Here is a 17,452-nt window from a genome sequence, read left to right on the forward strand (position 1 = left end):
ATGTAACATGCTAAGCCTAGTGCCTGTTCTGAAAAGCAGGGAGGCTTTTGATGATGATAGTTGTATTTTATTTATTGCTAGGCAAAAAAAAAAAATGAGATTTGGCTACCTTTCAAAAGAAATGGGAGACAGAACATCAGTATGTGCTTCTCACCTCCAATTAAAAAGTTTACATGTTGCAGAGTGGTATAATCCTGAATCGTTTGCAATTTACCTGGATCAGACTCTTCACATTGTTCACTCTGAGCCTTTCACAGCATTTGTGGAAGTTTGGTCCACCAGATTAGGTTGTATTAGGCTGGTGACATTATGGATCTTCTTTAATTTTTAAATATTTCGTTTTGTGCTTGTATTTCTTTTATAAATGTAATGTGACATTTCTTTTATAGATGTTTTTTAAAAATGTTTTAAAAAATAAGACCTGTTTAATCTTTTCTTATTAAAGTATAGTTGTTATACAATTTTATATTAGTTTTAAGTATACAACACAGTGGTTCACCAGTTACCCACATTATTAAATATTCAACCCAACTAGTAGTTACTCTCTGTCAACACAGGAAGATGTTACAGAACCAATTTCTATATTCTCCATGCTGTACTACCATCCCAGTGAGTAACTTATATTATGATTGAGGTTTTGTGGCCCTTTATTGCTTTATTTCCCCACCCACCCATCCCAGTCCTTCCCGTTGGTAACCACTAGTCACTTCTCAGTGTCTGTGAGTCTACTGCTATTTTATTCATTTTGTTCCATTTTGTTTTTAGATTTCACGAATACATGCAATCATATGGTACTTGTCTTCCTCCACCTGGCTTATTTCACTGAGCATAATTCCCTCTATGTCCATCCATGTTGTTGTACATGACAGGATTTCTTTATTTTTTTATGGCTAAATAATATTCCATTATGTACATATACCACCTATCTATTCATTTATTGATAGACATTTATGTTGCTTCCATATCTTGGCTATTGTAAATAATGCAGCAGTAAACATAGGGATGCATATATCTTTTTAAATCAGGGATTTTGTTTTCTTTGGGTTAATTCCTAGAATTGGAATTACTGGGTCAAATGGTATTTCTATTTTTAGTTTATTGAGGAACCTCCATACTGCTTTCCACAGTGGCTGCACCAATTGACTTTCCCACCAGCAGTGTAGGAGGGTTCCCTCGTCTCCATATCCTCGCCAACACTTGTTATTTCTTGTCTTTTGGATAGTGGCCATTCTGACTGGTGTGAGGTGATAGCTCACTGTGAAAGCTTGTTAAGTCTTTAAAAAATGCTCTTAAAATGAGATGAAAATGGGATTCTTCTAAAGAAGCTTAATATTTGAACAACCACATTTTATATCTAGTGGAAACAAGTTGAGAATTTAGGAGCTTTGGAGTTTTATAGAAAATGAAAACTTTCCCCTTACAATGATATGCTAGGAAAGAGTATTAATGGGCTATTAGAAATCAAAATCTATGTAATTAAAAAACAAACATTTGGGAAGAAAACAAAATCCCTGATTTGAAAAGACATATTCACCCTATGTTTGTTTATTGCTGCACTGTTTGCAGTAGCCAAGATATGGAAGCAATCTAAGTGTCCATCAATAGATGAATGGATAAACAAGATATGGTATGTGTACACAATGGAATATTACTGTGATAAAAAGAAAAGAAATTCTCCCATTTGCAATAACATAGGTGGATCTAAAGGGTATTAGGCTCAGTGAAATAAGCCAGGTGGAGAAAGATAAGTACCAGATCATTTCACTTATTTGTGGAGTATAAAAACGAAGTAAAATGGAAGGAACAAAATAGCAGTAACTCATAGACACTGAGATGGAACTAGTGGTCACGAAAGGGGAGCAGTTGGAGAGTGTAGGAGGGGGAAGGGGATTAAAGGGCACAATAATTCACATTCACAATATAGGTAGGTCATGGGGGGGACGGTACTACAGCACAGAGAATACAGTTAATGGTTCTGTAACATCTCAGTATGTTGATGGACAGTGACCGCACTGGAGGGGATGAGGACTTGATAATGAGGGTGAATATTGAACCACTCTGTTGTATATTTGAAACCAACATAAGATTGTATATCAATGATACTTCAATAAAAAAATATTTGCTCTTTAGATGGCCTCAGATGTGTCAAAATATATCCTTTTTTTTAAGGTTATAGTCACTTTATGGATTATGTGAAATAGTCCTAATTTTGAATTCTTTGCTTTCTCATACCTCAAGTCTAGAAGTATTTAGGCTAATAGACAAGCATTCTTAGTAAGTTTCTTGTTTGGAAACCTTGTGCTGGACTGTGTGCAGATGGGGCAACAGTCATGCCTGGCAGGCTTTGCAAGTGGAATTACATTTGCACATTGTTTTATTCACTGTGAACATTTTTCAGAGTACCGCAAAAAACTGTCTCCCTGCTTAAATGAGATTCTGGCACAATCAGTGTAAATGATAAATCATAAATTCAAAAGTATGAAACAAATTCATGACCATTTCCAGCTTTGTGTAAAGCATTGTGGTGGGTAATGGGCATGCAGTACTTGGTGCTGCAGTAACTTGGTCATACTGGCAGTGTTTCTCAAAGCATGGCCTTAAACCATTTCTGTGAGACATGCAGATTCTAGGGCCCTCTTGAAACTTCTCAGTCAGCATGTTTAGGAGCAGAACCTGTAATTTGCATTTTAAAACAAGTGCCTCCCTAGGTGATCAGTGTTTGAGTTTTTAAGACCCTTTGGTACAGCAGAAACATTTTGCAAAGATTATTTTAGTCGTTATCTGAATTGAAAATATTTTTGAATCCAGAGAATTCAAATTTATATTATAATGAAAATCGAAGTACAAGTTAAATGCTTAGTTGGCAGGACACACGTGAGAATACTTTTAAGAATGCTCCTGTTCTTTTCTGAATTCTCCAATTAATTCATCAGAGTTAACTATGAACAGCATTGCAAACAGTGCTTTAAAATACTTTATCAGCATCCACAAGGAAACTTCCATTTGAGAAAATCACTGATTTTAAGTCATTTGTGAAAAATGACTTAAAAAGAGATGAAAAGAAAGACCCAATCTTATGTCATATGAAGGGTTTAAAAACCAATATTTAATTTATTTGAGGGTAAAAGTAAAGATAATAGCCAGTTCTCTACAAAGACAGTGATGGTTTTATTAGGGTCCTCTAACCACATAGTTTACACGAAGTAGCATTTTTGGCTTTCAGTAGTGAAACTAAAGCCAGTGAGGTCAGTTTGTATCTCCCCGTACTTTGTATTTTGGATATGTCCCTATCTATCTATCTGTCTGTCTGTCTATCTATCTATCTATCTATCTATCTATCATCTATCTATATATAATATATTTTTTTAATTTTTTAGTTTTGATATTAATGTACAATTACTTGAACATTATGGTTACTAGACTCCCCCCATTATCAAGTCCCCCCCACATACCCCATTACAGTCACTGTCCATCAGTGTAGAATCATTACTTGTCTTCTCAGTATATACTGCCTTTCCCATGTCTCCCCTGCTACATTATGTGTGCTAATCATAATGCCCCATTTTCCCCCTTCTCCCTTCCTTCCCACCCATTCTCCCCAGTCCCTTTCCCCTTGGTAACTGTTAGTCCATTCTTGGGTTCTGTGAGTCTGCTGCTGATTTGTTCCTTCAGTTTTTTCTTTGTTCTTATACTCCACAAATAAGTGAAATGATTTGGTACTTGTCTTTCTCTGCCTGGCTTATTTCACTGAGCATAATACCCTGTAGCTCCATCCATTTTGTTACAAATGGTAGGATTTGTTTTCTTCTTATGGCTGAATAATATTCCATTGTGTATATGTACCACATCTTCTTTAACCATTCATCTACTGATGGATACTTAGGTTGCTTCCATTTCTTGGCTATTGTAAATAGTGCTGTGATAAACATAGGGGTGCATATGTCTTTTTCAAACTGGAGTGCTGCATTCTTAGGGTGAATTCCTAGGAGTGGAATTCCTGGGTCAAATGGTATTTCTATTTTGAGTTTCTTGAGGAACCTCCATACTGCTTTCCACAGTGGTTGAACTAGTTTGCATTATATCCTTATCTTTTAAGGGAGAAAAAATCCAGAGCTGAGAGAAACAATCACTTTATCTTAAATTTCTTTGACTTTAAAAATGATTTCATACAACATCTATATTTAAATATTTTTATGTCATTTGCATAGATTTCAGTGATAGAAGAAATGAATAAAATAAGGTTTAAAAACTTTTTAACCTCTGTTTAATGAAGACTTTTATATGTATTTATCCATATAATTTTAATAATTCTTATAAAGAATTGATCTTTTTCTTGTTGAAATATTATTCAAGTTTGTCTCCTATTCATTCCCACTGTTTTCGGGTCTTCGGGGACTCCCTCCCTGCTGCCTATTTCTTCCTCCTCCTGAGCTCTCTCCCTGGTGGCAGTAGGGCCAAGGGAACTGCAGGGTGGACCCAACACATTAGAGAAAGTGTACATTCTTTCCAGCCAGGAGCAGAGCAACACTCTGAGGATGATTTCCTTATCTTCCTTACAGTTGCCTGAAATCTCCCTTTGAGCACTGTTGATCTATGAGCTCCCATGACCCTGGCACTCGATCTGTTTTCTTTGCGAGGAATTTCCAGAGCCATGGCTGGGTTACCCTGAATTTCCCGGCAGCTGGTTTCACTCTGAATTTAGTGCGGGAGCTGGAGTGGCCAGCGAAGGGTTTCCCCCATCTGGCACCCCCCAGGCGACCTCAGCCGCTTGTGCGTGTTAAATGTTAAATGAGTAAATGCCGACTGCTGGGTGACCAAGAAAGGGCCTTTCCAGCCTCTCCTCTGGTCAGTGTCTAGGGCACATTCCTGGGCCTGCCAACTCCTCCCTCCCTTCTCTTTGGACTTTGCTGTAACCAGCAGTGAAGTAGACACGTGAGTATTTTAAATCACAGGTATATGTGACTTCTGGAGTCTTGGGATTTCCTGTCCCTATTCAGTGTTTGGACATGACCATTCAGCAGAGCCCAGTGGCAGACTCTGTGTAGCCATCCCAGATTCCGTGCTCCCCATGGCTCTGCTGCTCCTGAATCTCTGCATTTAAATTTGCTGGTCAGTTTTTAGAGCTGTGATATTAGCAGATGGGAATTTGAAAATCTTCATTACCGTACTGAGAGTTCAAGTAGTTTTCATTTCTGTTTTCAAGTGTTTCAGCTCATGTTTTACTTATTTTCCTTTTATAATAGTGTATTTACTTAGACTTTACATTTTTACATAAGAAAAAACTTATTTTTGTACTCTCATTATTAAACAGGAAGAAAGTATAATTATATGCTTCTTAAACTGGATTTCCTCCACAAGTATAATATATTCACCAAACTCCACAAATACCGAAACTCCCTTTAAGGAGATTGGGAGCCAGTCCAAGAATTCTAAAGTTACATCTGTATGAAAGATTTCTGTTGCCTACTTGAAGGGCGGGGGAGATTTTGTATAGGGTCTTTATCCTTTCCCCATCTCTGCAGTCTTCTTAAAATGCCCTCTGTTAGAATTTTTGGCGGGTTGAGTTCCAGACATGGAAGATGTACCATAAATTTAAATAATCAGAAGAACCACTCACTATGCCTCACATTCGGTGAACTTTTACTGAATGAATTAATGGGTCCAGAAGCACCAACTTGAATTTGACTGTGGACTTGCCTTAATGATTTATTTTTAAAAAGGAGAAAGCCGTTTATTTTCAAACTCTGTTCTTGTATATAAGATTTTAGGCCTTAGTTTTAAAGACATTTAGACTTCCTATAAATGTTATGAAACCTTAGATTTGAATTTTCTGCCACTTTTTTTAAGAGAGAAGAGAATGCCATGATGAAAAATTTAAAAGCAGTTTAAAATAATATTTCAATGCCTTTGTGACTTACAGATCCATATGTTCACAGATGCCTGTCTTCAGGGAGTTTAGCTTCTAGAAAATGCAGCGGGAGCCCAGGCACATCTGTTGCTGACTTGGCTTTTCCCCCTGTCCTGTTGGAAGGGCTTGGCAGGGTGGGGGCCCATGCGGCCTCAGAGAGGATGTGTAACATTTGGAAATTGTGGGTCTTTCAGCCTTGAAATTCTGTGATGCTCTCAGTCCATTGGCCACAGGAAACCTGAAAGACAGACCGTATTGCATTTCTTTTCCTTTTCCTTTTTTTTTTTTTCAGATTGAACTCACTTACCAACATGTTTTGCAGACAGCCAAGGGCACTGCTCTTCTTTACCTTGCAAAGTTCTGTACAAATGTGGGGTGCTGGGTCGGGCCACCACAGGTTTTGTGTTTTCTCTGCACCAGGCAAAAAGCCTTCCATTCCTGGCAGTGCCTTCACCTCCTTCCAGCGGAATTCCAGCAAAGCGTTGTTAAGAGTAAAACAGCGACTAACTAGAGCCTTTTATTAACCAGGATTTCTACGCACCTCTGACTCCACTCATTTTTGGAATTAGAATGAGAATAAGCTAATTATGAATAATTGGTAAATAAGCCAGTTATGTCAGTGGCCATTTGTTGAGTTTACCGTGTGCCGAGCACTGTGCTACATGGCTAACATTTGGCCCCGTTAGTCCTTACAGCAGGGATGTTAGTGCTGTTTTTTAATCCCTGTTTTGCATGTGGGGGAAACTGAAGTTCACAGCCAGAGTCAGTGCCTAAATACCTAGAACTCTTTGCTGAGAGTCGGGTGTGAGAGGCTTAATATACTCTTAATCCGGATCTCAGTGTTATCACCCCATTCTCCCCACCAATCCTACACTGAACCGTAATTGAATACAGAGTTCTCTTTTTCCAGCATTTTATATTATATTTATATAAGTGGAGAATTTTGAAAACAAGGTAATTGTACGTTGAGAACTGTTCACTTTAGCATTGGTTTGAAAATGATCTCTTCAGCATCCCTCACTGCCACCTTCTATTCTGTTTTAGTTGGTTGCTAATGCAGTGTCTCTAGTTAGTAAGCTTCTTTGAATTCTATAGAATTTTTTGACATTTTTTATTTTCTGATAATTTTACATTTCAGCTACCAAGACAGTTGGGCAGAAAAAAAGATTTGCTTTGGATGAAAGTGGCAGAATAGATTTAAGGAGTAAGCTCAGAAAATCAAATTCTCTCTGAGCAGCAGTTTTCATTACAAATAAGCAAGACAAGACAGATGTAGGAATTGTCACCTGTGGTTGCTGTAATCACAGCCTCTGTGGAGCTTCTCATAGCCAAGAGGGTGGGACATTTTCTGGAGCTGCTTTCATGGGCAGAGAGGGCATATGTGGCTGTAGGACAATTTGGAAGGAGGGGGTATCTGATAAAAAGCACTAGAAGTCAGTGCCTCCTTCTCTCATGCTTTCCCTGTCCCAGTGCCCCCAATGTCTGTTCATCCTATGTGCCTCTATCAGACTAATCTTGAATTAGGAAACTCATGAAGAATTTACATTGGGTTCTGTGGCCTGACAGAGGCAGACACAAATGCCATAGTCTGGCATTCAAGGCCATTTTGTGATCTGTGCACACCATCTACCTGGTGTTAATTCCATGTACTCTTCCATACAATTCCTTCCCTGCAACTGGACTGGACTTGGGTCTATTCCTTGTACACTCTGTGCTGTGACCTAAACACCTGTGTGGAGCCTATCTGGGGTCTCCAGCTCAGACACTTTGTAAGGAGAGCAGCTTGTTAATAGCAAAAGACACAGAAGACGGTAAGCTTTAAATGTCAGTCAGTGATGCCTAGCTGGCAACACAACATCCATGAATGAGAATTAGCTATTCGGAGAAAGAATGGACTAGTTACTTTGCTGCTTATGAAAGCTGAGTGATAGAGAGGATTGTGTGGTCACTGAGAGGCCATGTAACTTCAAGCGGGAGAGGAAGTAGGTGCTGTAAGCTCTTGAAAGGAGAGCTGACTCAGACTGTCCTTTTAATTAGTTTGAAGATACCACCTTCCCTGTTGTTGAAAAAGGACATTTACTACTGCTCAGAGAACCAGCCGAGGAGAGCGTGGTTTTGAGCCTCACCCTCAGAATCTGTTGGTGATCATGCTGCAAGCAGCCACAGTTTACCAGCACTTCGCACGCTGTGGTAGGCACTGATGTGCTGGACTGCATTTAATGCTCACCATAACGCTCTGAGATCTATGGCTGTTGTTCTGTTTTGTAGATGAAGGAACTGAGGCTTAGCAAGGTTAACTGACTAAGGTCAGATCATGCATCTAGTAAGTGACAGAATAGCAACTGAAATCCAGGTTATACTTACTTTGGAGTTCCTCTACATGTTTCTAAAGGTGTGTGTGGGTAAGGGGGCTGTTAGGGTGTCATTGCTTCCTGAAGGGTACTAGAAAAATGCTGTGTATGACCCCGGTGAACACTGTCTTTGGAGAAGCTAGTATTCTAAGAACTACAGAGTATTTTAAACATACAGAAAAGGGGGCTTTTGTCAGCTTCTCTGTCCCAAGGTCTTTCCCAGGTGAGTCTTAGCTGGCATATTCCTAGAATGGAAGGCAGTCCATAGACACTCTTCTGTGTTGTCTTTAGTGATTCATTAAGCTTCAAGGCTACTATTAGTCTTATGTCCACAACTAGAATATGAGGTCTCTGAGGGCAGACACCTTCTCTTATCTTGGTTGATAAATTTGATTATTACCATGGCTGGATAAAAATGCCCCCTAAGATTATCCATCTCTTTCTTTTTTTTAAGGCCTGTGTATTCTTTGAATAAAGTTCATACAGCAGCATCTTGTTTCAGGCAGAGACTGTGTTGTGCCTCTTTGTGTGAGGCCACATTGTGGAATAGAAAGAGCCCGGGCTTGGGAGCCAGCACCAGGATCTGTATTTCAGCTTTCCTACTTGCTTCTACAATGAGTCTTTCAAGTGGCCCAGTTTCTCTACTTGCAAAATGGGTGTAGCAACATTACAAGGCATTCTCAAGATTAGAGATGACATATGTAAAGTAGCTGGTTCACAGTTGGCGCTTAGGACATAGAGGGTTCATCTATCCTGAAGAAGGGGCACAGGGCCTTGCCTAGAATATATGTACAACAAATGAGTCTTGATAATGTTTTGGTTCCTTGAGACCTGACCTTAAAGAGAAAACAACCTTGAAGTGCCTTAAAACATGGTGCTTTTTTCAAAAGTGTCCTTTATCGCCTGTCTTTACATAGGAAGGCAGAGCCAGGGACATATTTCTTAGCTCTTAGATGCTTCTTCAGTAGGTTTGTAAAGCCTATGTTTTATACAGGTAAGTATTGATAATGTTAACCTCACAATAAGGTACATAATGATCATATATGTCAGTCTCTTAAATCAGACTGGCACCTTCTTTGCTAGAATACTTAGCTTTTATAACAGTAATTTACAATGTTTCATAGATATTTTAAAATTTAATCTTAGAAACATCTTATGAAACTAAGTATTATTACTTGCCTTTTAAAGAGGAATAAATTGAGGCTGAGAGACTAAAGGACTTTCCAATTTCCACAGCCCCAGTGGAGCTTGGATTCAAACTTGGTCTCTGACCCTAGTTCTTTGCTGTTGCACTCTCACAGCTGCTGAGGACATACAGCAACTGTTAGCATGGTAAATTTTTTCCATCTATTTACTTTTAATCTATATGTGTCTTTATAGTAAAGGAGGTTTCTTATAGATGGCAAACAGTTGGGTCTTGCATTTTGATCCATTCTGACAATCTCTGTCTTCTGATGGGTGGGTGCATTTAGACCATTGACATTCAAAGTAATTATTGGTCCTGTTGGATTCACATAAAGCAATGAAGGCAGAAGTGTGTGTGTGTCTGTCTGTCTGTATGTATATATATATAAAATATTTATTTTTAAATACATAAATGTATATAATAGATGCCAACCTTTTTCCAGGTAGTCTGGGCAGAAAGAGAACAGATTTTATAAAATACTTTTTACAGGCACTGGGATTAAAGATGTCAACGTGAGAGGTGAGACAGAAACCTCCCAGAACCAGATATAATATGGAAATATAGCAAATACATCTAATTCTGAAAGAGCAACAGAAAAGAAGGCTATGGCAGACTGCCTACACCTGGGGAAAACAGCACACCTCAAGGAAAAGGGTAAAGTACCAGAGCCATGATCTGGAGGGATCCAAGCCCTTTCCCTACCCTAGCTCACTGGAGGAAAGAAGAGAAATGGAACCAGGAGAGGGTGGAGGCCTCAGACTGCTGAACAGCCTGCCCTGGAGATCTGCTCTGGGAGCACGAACCTACAATTACATGGTGCTCTGGAGATTAGTGGGGTTGGAAAGCTAAGACAGGCAGAATACTTGGAGAGACTGAGATTCCAGCCACTTGTGGAAAATACATATCCACAACTGGCCACTCTGAGAGACTTCCTAACAGTGAGAGGGCTGCTAAAGGGGCAAGGACTGCACAGAGCGTGCTGCTTAAGAGAAAGGACAGGTAGACAAAATTGTCTGGGCACACTCGGTCCAGCAGGTTGGGAACTTTCAGGAGCTTCAGGTGCTCCATCCCCCTGGCTGCCTATGCAGCTACAAGGTGCCCCACTGCAATATGCAGCCTGCTGTGCCTTCCTCCTGGCTGGCACCAGCTTGCAAGCTGGTTGCCCCTGCCATTGCACCAGGCCAGCCAGAGGGTGGTTACACCTATGGCAGCTACAAGTGCAATGTATAGAGCTTCTCCCTATATACTCAGCACACTAGTCCTGGCAGTGGAGGCAGGCGCTACAGCCGGGAAGCAGAAAAGAACTCTTTCCTCCCAAAAGGCACCAGCACCGCTCACCTGGAATCCCAGCCATCACTCCAGGGGCTGAGCAGCTCCAGAGAGTAGAGCTTCTGGGCACTAGGGGGTGCCACCTACAAATATGAACCTGGTTCAAACCAAAACTGCAAAAACACTAGAAAGAGGGCCAAGTGAAACTGAACTCATCAATCTTCCAGAAAAAGATTTAAAAATAAAAATCATAAACATGCTTATGGAGCTACAGAAAAATATTCAGGAGCTCAGGGAGGAATTCAGGAATGGGATATCAATGTTAAAAAATACAGTATCCGAAATGAAACATAAATGGAGGGATTTAAAAGCAGATTAGATAGAGGAGAGAGTAAATGAAATAGAAATTAGAGAACAGGAATATAAACAAGCTGAGGCACAGAGAGAAAAAAGGATCTCTAGGATGAAAGAATATTAAGAGACCTGTGTTATCTATTTAAACAGAACAATATTTGCATTATAGGGGTACCAGAAAATGAAGAGAGAGAAAAAGGGATAGAAAGTATCTTTGAGGAAGTAATTGCTGAGAACTTCCCCAAACTGGGGAAGTAGATAGTCCCTCAGGCCATGGTGGTGCACAGATCTCCCAACACAAAGGACCCAGGGAAGACAAAATCAAGACATATAATAATTAAAATGGCAAAGATCAAGGTCAGAGTATTGAAAGCAGCCAGAGAGGGAAAAAAGATCACATACAAAGGAAAACCCATCAGGCTATCTCACACTTCTCAACAGAAACCTTACAGGCCAGAAGAGAATGGCATGGTATATGTAAAAATGCAATGAAACAGAAGGGCCTTGAACCAAGAATACTCTATGTGGCAAGATTATTATTTAAATTTGAATGGGGATTAAACAATTTCCAAATAAACAAAAGTTGAGAGAATTTACCTCCCACAAGCCAACTCTACAGTGTATTTTGGAGGGACTGCTATAGATGGAAGTGTTCCTAAGGCTAAGTAGCTGTCACCAGAGGAAATAAAATGACAGTAAAGAATGTAGACCAATTAATTGCTAAGCAGATGCAAAATCAAATCAACTACCCCCAAAGTTAGTCAAGGGATAGACAGAGTACAGAATATGATACCTAATACATAAAGAATGGAGGAGGAAGAAAAAGGAAAAAAGAAAAGAGAACCTTTAGATTGTGTTTCTAATAGCATACTAAATGAGTTAAGTTAGATTGCTGGATAGTAAGGAAGTTACCCTTGAACCTTTGGTAACCACGAATCTAAAGCCTGCAATGGCAATAAGTACATACCTGTTGATAATCACCCTAAAGGTAACTGGTCTGAATGCATTAATCAAAAGACACAGAGTCACTGAATGGATAAAAAAACAAGACCCGTTTATATGCTGCCTACAAGAGACTCACTTCAAACCCAAAGACATATACAGACAAAGTGAAGGGTTGGAAAAAAATATTTCATGCAATTAATAGGGAAAAAAAGCAGGAGTTGAAGTACTTGTATCAGACAAAATAGACTTCAAAACAAAGAAAGTAACAAGAGACAAAGAATGATATTACATAATGATAAAGGGGTAAGTCCAACAATAGGATCTATGCTCCCAACATAGGAGCACCTACATTTGTGAAACAAATACTAACAGAATTGAAGGGGGAAATAGAATGCAATGCATTCATTTTAGGAGACTTCAACACACCACTCACTCCAAAGGACAGATCAATAAGTAAAGAGACAGCGGCACTGAACAACACATTAGAACAGAGAGACCTAAAAGACATCTACAGAACACTTCACCCAAAAGCAGCAGGGTAGACATTCTTCTCAAGTGCACATGGAACATTTTCAAGAATAGATCATATACAAGACCACAAAAAGAGCCTCAGTAAATTCAAAAAGATTGAAATTGTACCAACCAGCTTTGCAGACCACAAAGGTAAGAAACTAGAAATATATTACACACACACACAAAAAAAGCCCACAAACACATGGAGGCTTAACAACATGCTCCTAAATAATCAGTGCATCAGTGTCCAAAAAAAAACAGAGATCAAACAACGTGCGGAGACCAATGACAACAATAACTCAACATTGCAAAATCTATGGGACACAGCGAAGGCCGTGTTAAGAGGGAAGTATATTGCAATACAGGCCTACCTCAGGAAAGAAGAATGATCCCATATGAACAGTCTGAACTCAACAATTGATGAAACTAGAAAAAGAATAACAAATGAGGCTCAAATTCAGTAAAGGGAGGGATATAACAAAGATCAGAGAATAAATAAATAAAATTGAGAATCATGAAACAATAGAAAGAATCAATGAAACCAGGAGCTGGTTCTTTGAGAAAATAAACAAAATAGATAAACCCCTAGCCAGACTTATCAAGAAAAAAAGAGAGTGTACACACATAAACAGTCAGAAATCAGAAAGGAAAAATCACTACGGACACCACAGAAATACAAAGAATTATGAGAGAATACTATGAAAAATTATATGCTAACAAACTGGATAACCTAGAAGAAATGGACAGCTTTCTAGAAAAATATAACCTTCCAAGGCTGATCCAGGAAGAAACAAAAAATCTGAATGGACTAATTACTAGCAACGAAATTGAATTGGTAATCAAAAAACTACCCAAGAGCAAAAGCCATATACCAGATTGCTTCACCACTGAATTTCGTCAAATATTTAGTGAAGACATATACCCATCCTCCTTAAAGTTTTCCAAAAAATAGAAGAGGAGGGAATACTTCCAAACTTATTCTATGAGGCCAGCATCACTCTAATACCAAAACCAGGCAAAGACAACCCAAAAAAAGAAAATTACAGTCCAATATCCCTGGTGAACATAGATGCAAAAATACTCAACAAAATATTAGCAAATCGAATTAAAAAATACATTAAAAAGATCTTCCATCATGGTCAAGTAGGATTTATTCCAGGGATACAAAGATGGTACCATATTTGAAAATCCACCAACATCATACACCACATCAACAAAAAGGACAAAAACTCCATGATCATCTCCATAGATGCTGAAAAAGCATTCGACAAAATTTAGCATCCATTCATGATAAAACTCTCAACAAAATGGGTATAGCAGGCAAGTACCTCAACATAATAAGGGCCATATATGACAGACCCACAGCCAACATCATACTTAACAGTGAAAAGCTGAAAGTTTTTCCTTTAATATTGGGAACATGACAAGGATGCCTACTCTCCCCAGTTTTATTCAACATAGTTCTGGAGGTCCTAGCCATGGCAATCAGACAACAAAAAGAAATAAAAGGCATCCACATTGGTAAGGAAGAAGTAAACTGTCACTATTTTCAGATGACATGATATTGTACATAAAAAACCCTAAAGAATCCACCCCAAAACTACTAGAACTAATAACTGAATTCAGCAAAGTTGCAGGATACAAAGTCAATACACAGAAATCTGTTACATTCCTATATTCTAATGAACTAGCAGAAAGAGAAATCAGGAAAACAATTCCATTCACAATTGGATCAAAACAATAAATACCTAGGAGTCAACCTAACCAAGGAAGTGAAAAACCTGTACCCTGAAAACTACAAGACACTCATGAGAGAAATTAAAGAAAATACCAATAAATGGAAATACATCCCATGCTCATGGATAGGAAGAATTGATATTGTCAAAATGGCCATCCTGCCTAAAGAAATGACAGATTCAGTGCAATCCCCATCAAAATACCAATGGCATTCTTCAACAAACTAGAGCAAATTGTTCTAAAATTCATATGGAACCACAAAAGAACCTGAATAGCCAAAGCAATCCTGAGAAGGAAGAACATACCTGGGGGATTACACTCCCCAACTTCAAGCTCTACTACGAAGCCACAGTAATCAAGACAATTTGGTACTGACACAAGAACAGACCCATAGATCAATGGAACAGAATAGAGAGCCCAGATATAAACCCAAGCATGTATGGTCAATTAATATATGATAAAGGAGCCATGGATATACAATGGGGATATGACAGCCTTTTTAACAACTGGTGTTGGCAAAACTGGACAGCTACATGCAGGAGAATGAAACTGGATTATTGTCTAACCCCATATACAAAAGTAAATTCGAAATGGATCAAAGACATGAATGTAAGTCATAAAACCATAAAAGTCTTAGAAGAAAACATAGGCAAAAAATCTCTTGAATATAAACATGAGCAACTTTTTCCTGAACACATCTCCTCAGGCAAGGAAACAAAGCAAAAATGAACAGATGGCACTATATCAAGCTGAAAAGCTTCTGTACAGTAAAGGACACCATCAGTATAACAGAAAGGCATGCTACAGTATGGGATAATATTTTTGTAAATGACATATCTGAGAAGTGGTTGACATACAAAATATATAAAGAACTCACACACTTCAACACCCAAAAAGTAAATAACCCTATTAAAAAATGGGTGGAGGATATGAACAGACAATTCTCCAAAGAAGAAATTCAGATGGCCAACAGACACATGAAAAGATGTTCCACATCACTAATTATCAGGGAAATGCAAATTAAAACCACAAGGAGATATCGCCTCTCACTAGTTAGGATGGCCAACATCCAAAATACAAGCAAAAACAAGTGCTGACAAGAATGCGGAGAAAGGGGGGAACCCTCCTACACTGCTGGGGGAATGTAAATTAGTTCAACCATTGTGGAAAGCAATATGGAGGTTCCTTAAAAAACTAAAAATAGAAATACCATTTGATCCAGGAATTCCACTCCTACGAATTTATCCGAAGAATACAAGATCTCAGATTCAAAAAGATATATGCACCCCTATGTTTATTGCAGCAGTATTTACAGTAGCCAAGATATGGAAGCAATCTAAGTGTCCATCAGTAGATGAATGGATAAAGAAGATGTGGTACATATACACAATGGAATACTATTCAGCCACGAGAAGAAAACAAATGCTACCATTTGCAACAACGTGGATGGAGCTAGAGGGTATTATGCTCAGTGAAATATACCAGGTGGAGAAAGACAAGTACCAAATGATTTCCCTCACTTGTGGAGTGTAACAGTGAAGGAAAACCGAAGGAACAAAACAGCAGCAGACTGACAGACTTCAAGAAGGGACTAGTGGTTACCAAAGGGCAGGGATGGGGGAGGGTGAGTGGGAAGGGAGGGAGAATGGGATTGCGGGGTATTATGGTTGTACACATGGTGTGTGGGGGTTCATGGAAAAGACAGTGCAGCCCAGAGAAGAGAAGTTGTGACTCTGTGGCATCTTACTACACTGACAGACAGTGACTTCAATAGGGTATGGAGGGGAATTGATAATATGGGTGAATGTAGTAACCACTATGTTTTTCATGTGAAACCTTCATGAGAGTATATATCAATGATACCTTAATAAAAAATAAAAGTAAATACTTTTATGGAATGTTTGCTGTGAACTTGGCCCTATCTTGAATATTTTAGTAGTTTTAGCTTAGTTTGAAGAAAACCCATTTTGGAGATTTGCATTGTATTCTCAAATGCTTGGATGGAGCTTTTATACTTCATATATTAAAAAATTGCTTTAAAGTAGCACAAAATAAAATTAAGAGAATAGAGAAAAATAGCTAATCTAATATAACTCATTGTGTGATTAATGGAAGTTGGGGTCTCACTTTTATTGAGTTAGGCAGTAAAGATCTGCAGTCCTCAGCCTACAGGGCCTGAGTTCAGGAATTATGGATTCCTGGCCTGTCTATATGTGTTCCACCTCCGTTATTAAATAGATGCCCTTGAGAAGAGAGGTTTTCTCAGAAACGATACTGTTTTCAGTGTGTCATATTGGCTTTTTGCTAGAAAATTTAAAAACTTCTTAAGGAAAACAAGCAATTCCTGAATAAGCCTGTGTTATGAATTGACGTATTTAAGTTATGTATTTGCAAAAGACCCAGAGTCTTTTTTTACTGAATGGAACTTCTGTCCCCTCATTCCTGAGCATGGTATGGGCCTGTACTGCAGATGTCTGTATGATATATGATGTGGTAAATACATAGCCTTAGGAATTTTGTGGTTTGGAAGAAAAGTTGAGAGGAAGGTATGGATTATCTTAAGAGTGCACACCTTTCCTGCCATATCGCACTCTCCCTTCTTTCTCATTCTCAAGCTCCCACAGACCCCTTTTCAGCTTTTTAAGATTTTTTTCAGCCACACACAGTAAATTCTTATGGCTCAAACCTTAATTAGTTTGATGTTTTATATTCATTTAAACAGAGTTAAGATGTTTTGCTTTTATTGAATGAATTTGGGAATTTGCCCTTGTTTGAATTATCTAGATTGTTCAAGTAGAGGGTTTCAAGTACTGGGTACTGCAGTTAGACAGCTTTGTTTTGATTCTGTAGACACAACCATATTTGGGAAACACAAATGGGCCACTTTTTGTGTTTAAGAGTTGTCTTAGTTAACAATGCATGTTTAAGAAACTTAATGTGCCCAAAGTTGTACATATAAAGAGTTTGAGAAGGAGCTCAGGGCTCTGGAATGCCATGGAATCAGGTTTGGAGCAGGGAGTTGGCAGTGAGAAGGCCTGGGAGCAGTGGGGTACTGGCTGTGTTATCACCTGGCAGCCCTTGCTGACTAATTTAAGATGAAACATTTTGGTGCAATTTCTTCTTTAGGAAATCTGGCTGAACATTCTAGTCATTTTGTTGCCCCCTTTGTCCTCTTAAGGAACTAAATGG

At 38.7% G+C, this 17,452-nt stretch overlaps 1 protein-coding gene and 1 long non-coding RNA gene across 55 annotated transcripts in view; one reads left to right on the forward strand and one right to left on the reverse strand.

The window, feature by feature from the left end:
• The window catches only part of SORBS1 (sorbin and SH3 domain containing 1), a 228,564-nt gene that overhangs the window by 87,342 nt on the left and 123,770 nt on the right, over positions 1-17,452 (forward strand). The window lies entirely within an intron of this gene.
• The window catches only part of LOC118971905 (uncharacterized), a 73,198-nt gene that overhangs the window by 23,713 nt on the left and 32,033 nt on the right, over positions 1-17,452 (reverse strand). For all 5 annotated transcript variants that reach the window (XR_012133116.1, XR_012133115.1, XR_012133114.1 and 2 more), the window contains exon 2: positions 5,919-6,146. This is a non-coding gene — a long non-coding RNA (uncharacterized lncRNA). The remainder of the gene's footprint in view (positions 1-5,918; positions 6,147-17,452) is intronic.

This window comes from Manis javanica, chromosome 7 (genome assembly GCF_040802235.1).
Source record: "Manis javanica isolate MJ-LG chromosome 7, MJ_LKY, whole genome shotgun sequence".
Taxonomy (NCBI): Eukaryota; Metazoa; Chordata; class Mammalia; order Pholidota; family Manidae; genus Manis; species Manis javanica.